This window comes from Rattus rattus, chromosome 5 (assembly GCF_011064425.1).
Source record: "Rattus rattus isolate New Zealand chromosome 5, Rrattus_CSIRO_v1, whole genome shotgun sequence".
Lineage (NCBI taxonomy): Eukaryota > Metazoa > Chordata > Mammalia > Rodentia > Muridae > Rattus > Rattus rattus.
The window spans coordinates 42847482-42856963 of NC_046158.1; the positions used below are offsets into that span (position 1 = coordinate 42847482).

Genomic DNA, 9482 nt, shown 5'->3' on the forward strand with positions numbered 1-9482 from the left:
ACCATTCTGAAAATCAGTCTGGAGGTTCCTCATAAAATTGGACATTATGCTACCTGAGGACCCAGCTATACCACTCCTGGGCATACACCCAAAAGATGCTCCAACATACAACAAAGATACATGTTCCACTATGTTCATAGCAGCCTTATTTATAATAGCCAGAAGCTGGAAAGAACCCAGATACCCTTCAACAGAGGAAAGGATACAGAAAATGTGGTACATCTACACAATGGAGTACTACTCAAAAACAATGACTTCATGAAATTCATAGGCAAATGGATTGAACTAGAAAATATCATCCTAAGTGAGGTAACCCAATCACAGAAAAACACACATGGTATGCACTCACTGATAAGTGGATATTACGCCAAAGGCTCGAATTACCCAAGATACAATCCAGAGATCACATGAAGCGCAAGAAGAAAGATGACCAAAGTGTGGATGCTTCACTCCTTCTTAAAAGGGGGAAAATATTCATAGGAGGGGATATGGAGGCAAAGTTTGGAGCAGAGACTGAAGGAACAGCCATTCAGAGCATATATATATATCCACCAAGGAAGATGGATGATGCTAAGAAGTGCATGCTGACAGGAACTGGATATAGATTTCTCCTGAGAGACACAGCCAGAGCATGTCAAATACAGAGGCAATCGCTAGCAGCAAAGCATTGAACTGAGAACGGGATCTCCATTAGAGCAATTAGAAAAAAAGGACTGAAAGAGCTGAAGGGGCTTGCAACCCCATAAGAACAACAATGCCAACCAACCAGAGCTCCCAGAGACTAAACCACTACCCAAAGACTATACATGGACTGACCCATGACTCCAACTGCATATGTAGCAAAGGATGGCCTTGTTGGGTGGACCCCCAGTGTAAGGGAATGTATGCGGGGGAAAGAGGGTGGATGGGGAGGGGAACACCTTATAGAAGAAGAGGAGGGGCAAGGAGAGGGGGATAGGGGGCTTATTGACAGGAAACAAGGAAAGGGAATAACATTTGAAATGTAAATAAAGAAATGTCCAATTAAAAAAAAAGAAAATGTGGTCTTTACATACAGTGAAATATTCTTCCTTAACATGAAATAGATTTTGCTTTATTATATGTGGTATATGCATAAAACTTAAGGATACTTTTCTAAGTGAGTGAAACCAGTCACAGAATGAGTAACACTGTATGATTTTCCTCTTGATTCACGTGTATGAAAGTTAAAATAAAAAGGAAGAACAAGGGTTATAAAAATGTTTATAGTAATTAACACAACCGATTATTCCCAATGTCCTACTATTACATAACCATTAAATTGAACCATTGTCTTAAGTTTTATAGTGGACTAAATTAGTAGGCTTTTAAAATCGAAATTGCATTATTTATATTATATGGTATATAAATATTCCTTATTATATTATATGGAATTGAGTAACTTATCAACTCACTGGTTATAATGCATCATCTTGGTATTATGATACCTTAGTCACGTCTCATGCCAGCAGCTGAAACTCTGGAGATTTGGAGCCAGCATAGAAAAATCTGTTTTTTGTGTTTTCCCCTGAAGTTTTCCCAGAATCCCTATTGTGCAGTCTCTTCTAATAGATTGTTAGCACTCTTTTAGGATCCTACATATGGACCATTTAGGTGAGTAGAAAAATAAATTTTAGGTTTAAGAGGCAAATATCCTAAACAGAGTTTAGTAAATATAGTAAATGAGATAACTATACATTTGTATTGCTATTAATAATATTGTTTTATAAGGGCAATGATCATTAAAAGTGTGAGGACACACACACACACACACACACACACACACACACACAAAATATCTTGAGTGAGATAACCCAATCACAAAAGAACACACATGGTGTGCACTCGCTGATAAGCGAATATTAGTCCAAAAGCTCGGAACACCCAAGATAACAATTTACAGATCACAGGAAGTTCAATAAGAAGAAAGTTCAAAATGTGGATGCTTCAGAACTTCTTAGAAGGGAGAACAAAATACTTAGAAAGGAGACAAAGTGTGGAGCAGAGACTGAAGATAAGGTCTCCAGAGACTGCCATCCCCCATGCAGTCACCAAACCACTCTTGGGGATGCCAAGAAGTGCATGCTGACAGGAGCCTGATGTAGCTGTCTCCTGAGAGGCTCTGCCGGAACCTGACAAATACAGAGGTGGCTGCTCACAGACAATCATTGAGCTGAGAACGGGGTCCCAATTTGAGGAGTTAGAGAAAGGACTGAGGTAGCAGAGTGGGTTTGCAACACCATAGGAAGAACAACAATATCAACCAACCAGACACCCCAGAACTCCCAGGGACTAAACCACCAACCAAAGACTACACATGGGGGAACCCATGGCTCCAGCAGCATATGAAGCAGAGGATGGCATCAATGGGAGGAGAGGCCCTTGGTCCCGTGAAGGCTCATTTCCCCAGGGTAGGGGAATGTCAGGGTGGGGAGGCAAGAAGTAGTGCATGGGTGGGTGGGGGAGCACCCTCATGGAGGCCAGGGGTGGGGGTATGGGATAGGGAGTTTCTGGAGGGGAAACTGGGAAGGGGGATAATATTTGAAATATAGAAAGGAAATATCCAATAAAAATGAGAAAATATTGTTTCATTCTTCATTATTTTATCACACACACACAGAATGTCAGGATGGAAGGAATGATGCTCTGTGCTTTTGAATATATCTTAGTCAAATGAATCTATGGGTGTTAAACTGGAATAATTAAGAGCTCATGTACTTATCACCCCTATGTCTCCTTCTGATTTCATAAAATTTAATTTGCCACATTTTAGTCTTATCTTAGTAGTATGGGACTAGACAGAAGGATATTATTACCCGTTAGGGTGGACTGGTGAAGAACTCACAAGAGAGTAGTTGTGATGACTTCAGCTAAAGTAACGGAAGTGGAGTAGAGAGTGGCATGGAGCTCTGGCAGTAGAAGGTTGTGGCTGCGTCTTCTGAGTGCAGCATTGTTTTCTCATACATGGTGTTTGCCGGGACACATCTGTGATAAAGAATGTCAAGTGGAGCTAAATCTGGGGTGTGAATAAAGAGGCCAAAGAACCTTGTGACCTTAATCCCAGATCTTCCCAGTGACAGGCAGATGAGGCAAGCATTCTCCATAGCTCGAAATCTTACGTACATCTCTGTGCTTGCTGGCTTTAATCAACTTGACGGACACTGAAAGTTGAGGAGGGAGCCTCAACTAAGTTATTGCCTCCATCAGACTGGCCTGTGCTCATGTGTGCGGAGCAGTTTCTTGACTAATGACTGACGTGGGTGGGCCCAGATCACTGTGGATACTGGGACAGGTAGCTCTGGCTTGTATAAGGAAGGTAACAGAGCAAACCAGTAAGCACCATTCCCTCATGCCTTCTGCTTCAGTTTTACCTCCAAGTTCCTAATGAGTTCCTACCTAAATTTCCCTCAGCAATGGACTGTTATGTGGAAATATAAGATGAAATAAATCCTTTACTCCTTGAGTTGCTTTTGGCCAGTGTTTTATCAGAGGAACAAAAATCGAATTAAAACAAATTCCTTCTTTCTGAATTTGAGTAATTTTGTTTACTTGTGAATTGTATCAATTCATTTTTTTACTTCATGCTAAAGGTATGTGTGGTCATGTCTGTGGGAATAGCAATTCTATTGAGGGAAGGATTTATAGTGTAGATAATTGTTTTCATCAATCCATGTAGTGGTGATTCATATCATTTCTGTTGCTCATTAAAAATGCACCAAATGTACATTACACTATGGAATACTTTTCAGCTGTGATGAAAAATGAAATAATGAGATTTTAAGGTAAATGGAATATAACCAGAGGAGATAATATTAAGTGAGGCAACCTAGACCCAGAATGACAAATGTTTTGTGCTCTCATCTGAGGTTCTTAGCTCCAAATCTTCAGATATAAATATATAATGTAGAGTAACTGAAGAAGAAGAAACAGGAAAATAAAAACGACTAATGTCCACTGCAGGATGATGTGTTGGAGAGAGCAAAGAGAGAAAACAGCAGTGTGCTAATGATCTGAAGTAGAGACTGGGTGAAACAAAAGGGCTCTAATTACGGAGGGGAGAGGAAGATTAATAATGGAGCAAGGAGCAGTTTCGGGATGGTATTTCAGTCTCTGCTCCATACTTTGTCTCCATATTTCCTCCAGTGAGTGTTTTTGTTTCCCCTTTTAAGAAGGTCTGAAGCATCGACATTTTGGTCTTTCTTCTTCTTGAGCTTCATGTGGTTTGTGAATTATATCTTGGGTATTCAAGCTTTTTGGCTAATATTTGCTTATCAGTGAGTGCATACCATGTGTGTTCTTTTGTGATTGGCTTACCTTATTCAGGATGATATTTTCAAGTTCCATCCTAAGAATTTCATGAAGTCATTGTTTTTAATAGCTGAGTAGTATTCCATTGTGTAGAGGTACCACACTTTCTGTATCCATTCCTCTGTTGAAGGACATCTGGGTTCTTTCCAGCTTCTGGCTATTATAAATAAGGCTGCTATGAACATAGTGGAACATGTATCCTTGTTATATGTTGGAGCAAGTTTTGGGTATATGCCCAGGAGTTATATAGCTGGGTCCTCAGGTAGTACTATATCCAATTTTCTGAGGAACCTCCAAATTGATTTCCAGAGTGTTGTACCAGCTTGCAATCTCACCAACAATGGAGGAGTGTTTCTCTTTCTCCATATCCTCACCAGCATCTGCTGTCACCTGAGTTTTTGATCTTAGCCATTGGAACTGGTGTGAGGTGGAATCTCAGAGTTGTTTTGATTTGCATTTCCCTGATGACTAAGGATGTTGAACATTTCTTTAGTGCTTGTTGGCCATTTGATATTCCTCAGTTGAGAATTCTTTGTTTAGCTATGGAGCCCATTTTTTAAAAGGTTTATTTTTTAAAAGGTTTATCTGGAGTCTAACTTCTTGAGTTTTTTGTATATACTGGATATTAGCCATCTATGGGATGTGGGATTGGTAAAGATCTTTTCCCAATCTGTTGGTTGCCATTTTGTCCTATTGACAGTGTCCTCTGCCTTACAGAAGCTTTGCAATTTTATGAGGTCCCATTTGTGAATTCCTGATCTGAGAGCATAAGCCATTGGTGTTTTGTTCAGGAAATTTTTCTCCTGTGCCCATGTGATTGAGGCTCTTGCCCACTTCCTCTTCTATTAGTCAGAGGATGGCCTTGTCAGGCATCAATGGGAGGAGAGACCCTTGGTCCTGTCAAGGCTCAATGTCCTAGTGTAGGGGAATGTCAGGGTAGGGAGGTGGGAGCAAATGGGTGGGTGGGTGAGGAAGCACCCTCATAGATGCAGGGGTGGGGGTGAGATAGTTGGTTTCTGGACAAAAAACCAGGAAATGGGATAACATTTAAAATGTAAATAAAATAATGCAATTAAAAATAATGGAGCAAGGAGAGATTAATAGTAAGGATATCTGGGAAAGTCATAAGGAAGCATATTATTACGTATCTATCTAAAAATACCCATAATATATGTAAGTGAATATACATGTACACACACACACACACACACACACACACACACACACAGAGGGGGGAAGTATTTAGATGAAAATTTCCTATCTGGGCTGACAGTGCTACCCCAAGAGCCATAGGCTATCTAACAGAACTAACATCAGGGATGAGAAGACCTCTTTTGAAGTGTTGATCAGGGATGCCCAAAAGGCTCCTGAAACATCATGGACAATTGCTGTTGTCAGGTTGCCTCCTATTGTTGAAGATGTCACATACTTCAGACACAGGGCTCAGAAGACTCAGGTTGGAGCTGAACTGAAAGCCTCCTCGGTGGGTATTTATCTTTCTCAACCTACTTTAATAAGGGTTCAACCTCCCCTCTAGCCCACCACCCAGCAGAAGTAGTGGAAAGAATTGTTTTAGAATACAGGGAGAAGTGTACCTGTTTACAAACAGCCTGCTTAGAAATAGTTCTCTGGGACAATTCCAACATGTGTTGTTCTCAGTCCAGTCCACTAGCAAACACCGAACACAAATCAGTCGCTGTAGTCCAGTCCACTTGGCAGACACCACACAACAAGGGTAGTTCAATCCAGAAGAAACTGTGAGGCTAGCCAATCAGCCCGAGTCCTCCTCGGAAGCAGCAAGAAGCTGCAGGAACCTCACAAGAAGTTCTTTGCTGAGTTTCTCTCTATGACGTCGCCACAAGGGAAACTCTGCAATGCAATGTAAGGTGACCCAATACATGCCTGTCGTCAGTGAAGCCTAGCAAAGTGGAGCAAGGCAACCAATGCTCCAGCTCTCACTGTCTGTAGGGTCATATTTATATTATTTCTATCTATTACACATCCTTTCACGTGTCTGCTTCAGCAAAACATACTTTCCCCTGTGTTCCCCAACAAAATCACCATTTGATATAACTGACTTCCCAATGAAAGCAGAAGTTCCCACTTCATTCCTCACTGAGGACTAGATTCCCTGGCACCAAAAGGTGCCATTTATGCTTCCAAAGGAGGGAAGCAACCTGGAGTCCTATCCAGCCATGATGCCTATGAACCACAAGCAGGAGCACGGCGTGGTAACCCTAAGAATGCAGTAGTGGGATGCATACCTTGGTGATAAACAAGAGATGTGCAACTGGAATTAAATTCAATAAGATTAAAACCATTCATAGACAAATGGATGGAACTGGAAAATATCATCCTGAGTGAGGTAACCCAATCACAGAAAAACACACATGGTATGCATTCATTGATAAGTGGCTATTAGCCCAAATGCTTGAATTACCCTAGATGCCTAGAACACATGAAACTCAAGAAGGATGACCAAAATGTGAATGCTTCACTCCTTCTTTAAAAGGGGAAGAAGAATACCCTTGGCAGGGAATAGGGAGGCAAAGTTTAGAACAGAGGCTGAAGGAACACCCATTCAGAGCCTGCCCCACATGTGGCCCATACATATACAGCCAACAAACTAGATAAGATGGATGAAGCAAAGAAGTGCAGGCTGACAGGAGCCGGATGTAGATCTCTCCTGAGAGACACAGCCAGAACACAGCAAATACAGAGGCGAATGCCAGCAGCAAACCACTGAACTGAGAATAGGACCCCCGTTGAAGGAATCAGAGAAAGAACTGGAAGAGCTTGAAGGGGCTCGAGACCCCATATGAACAACATTGCCAACGAACCAGAGCTTCCAGGGACTAAGCCACTACCCAAAGACTATACATGGACTGACCCTGGACTCTGACCTCATAGGTAGGAATGGATAGACTAGTAAGAGCACCAGTGGAAGGGGAAGCCCTGGGTCCTGCTAAGACTGAACCCCCAGTGAACGTGATTGTTGGGGGGAGGGTGGTAATGGGGGGCAGGATGGGTAGGGGAACACCCATATAGAAGGGGAGGGGAGGGGTTAGGGGGATGTTGGTCTGGAAACCGGGAGGGGGAATAACAATCGAAATGTAAATAAGAAATACTCAAGTTAATAAAGATGGAAAAAAAAAGATTAAAACCATGCCTGGTACTAGAAACCTAGCCAACCCAGGGCTAATGTGGCCACGGATCTTGGAAGAGAACCTTTTTGTTTCTTAGCTGACAGCACCCATTATTCCCAGGCGGTCTCCCATCCAAGTACTAACTAGGCCCCACCCTGCTTAGCTTCCAAGATCAGACTAGAATGGGTACATTCAGGGTGGTATGGCCACAGACTGGCAGAGAACCTTTAACTACTACCTTATTAAACCACTTGAGGATACAGACAAGTGTAGTTTTCACCCCTAATTAAGAAAACTTTTCTTTGCAACAGATGGAGAGCATTACACAAAACTAGAACAGATTACAATGTAGAGTTGTGGAGCTCAGTCTCGACTGACACATCTACAACATAATCCCTGCATACTAGGAGCAGAGATCTTTGTAGAAGAGAGGGCAGAAAGACTGTAAGAGTCAGAGGAACAGAAAGTGTGAGATTGTGTTTCCTTGAAATCAGAGAAGGAATACTCTTGAAGTCTCATCAATATGACTGCTTAAACATAATCCAAACAAGGACAAAAGTAGACATGCCAAAGTGAACTGGAAAAGACCATGAGGCCGCACACTTACAGAAATAAGTACAAGAAATGAAATTAAGAAATGCTGGGCATCAGCAAAATATCTACAAGGAAGAGGACAACAATTGGTGATTCAATACCAAATGCTCATCCCTGAAAACATATATACAGGGAGCACTATCTGGGATATAATATATCCCTAAGAATGAGGTAGTGGCATATACATCTTTGTGATGACCAAGAGATCTGTAATTGAGTTAGGCATATTCAGATATATGATATGTGTGTATAAACTTATATATCCTAAATTTATTTTATATATATATATATAATATATATATATACAATTTTAAAAAGAGACATGAATTTGAAAGAGAAAAGGAGGGAACACAGTAAGAAAGGAAAGGGAGAAATGACATAATTATATTATAATCTCAAAAAATAAAAATTATTTTTAAAAAGGGCATATGCCACTATGAACCACCCAAAAGTAAGGCAACTTTGTTTGTTTCTTACTGAGTCTGTGTTGAGTTTGTGAATTCCCCTTTATAAATAATAAATAAGTAAATAAATAAAAATAAATAAACAAACAAACGAATTTAAAAAATATATCAGATAGAAGAAATGTTCTCAAAGGAACTATTTAGGAAAAACTGTGGACATTAAGTGGCAGTAAGTTTAGTTTAGACAGTAATAAGGAGCACCAGGAGAACACTTAAACTGTAGATTTGTGAACTCACATGCCTCTAGGGTCTCTTGAGAGGCTGAGAAGTGCCTATTTTATTTATGTTTTTTGACACACGCACACAAAGTATTAAAAGATAACTGTTATTTCTGTGTTTGTGTGTTCTTTCTCTCTCTCTCAGGGAAGGGATGAGCAGGGACTAACCATACAACCCTGTCTTGCTTGAAATTATCTAGAATTCACGAGATCTTCTTGTCTATGCCTCACAAGTACTGCGATTAAAGATATGTGTCACCATAGCTGGCAAAAAGATACATTTTAAAAAGGTACCAGAGCCATATACAGTATAGCACATCTTTAATCCCAGCACTTGGAAGATTGAGGTAGGAGGATTGTTGCGAATTTGAGGCTAGCCTAGGCTACTGTCTTAATCACTGTTCTATTGTTGTGAAGAGACCCTTAGCCAAGGCAGCTCTTATTAAAATAACAAGAAGAAGAATATTCAATTAAGGACCTGCTTATAATTCAGTGGTTAATCCATTACCACAGTGGGGAACATGGTTGCACACATGGCATTGGAGATGAATTTGAGAGCTTTACACCCTAGTCTTCAGGTGTGTGTGTGGGGTTCAGAGGTCAAAAGGGGGAGGGAGGGAGGAGAGGGGAGAGGAGGGAGAGAGAGAGAGAGAGAGAGAGAGAGAGAGAGAGAGAGAGAGAGACTGAGATTGGGTGGGCCTGGCTTGGACTTTGAAACCTTAAAGCTGACCCCT

The 9482-nt window shown here is 41.0% G+C and overlaps 1 pseudogene; it reads right to left on the reverse strand.

Annotated features, from left to right (window-relative positions):
- Window positions 1-7567: 7567 nt before the first annotated feature.
- On the reverse strand, window positions 7568-7686 carry LOC116902572 (annotated as a pseudogene).
- Window positions 7687-9482: the final 1796 nt, after the last annotated feature.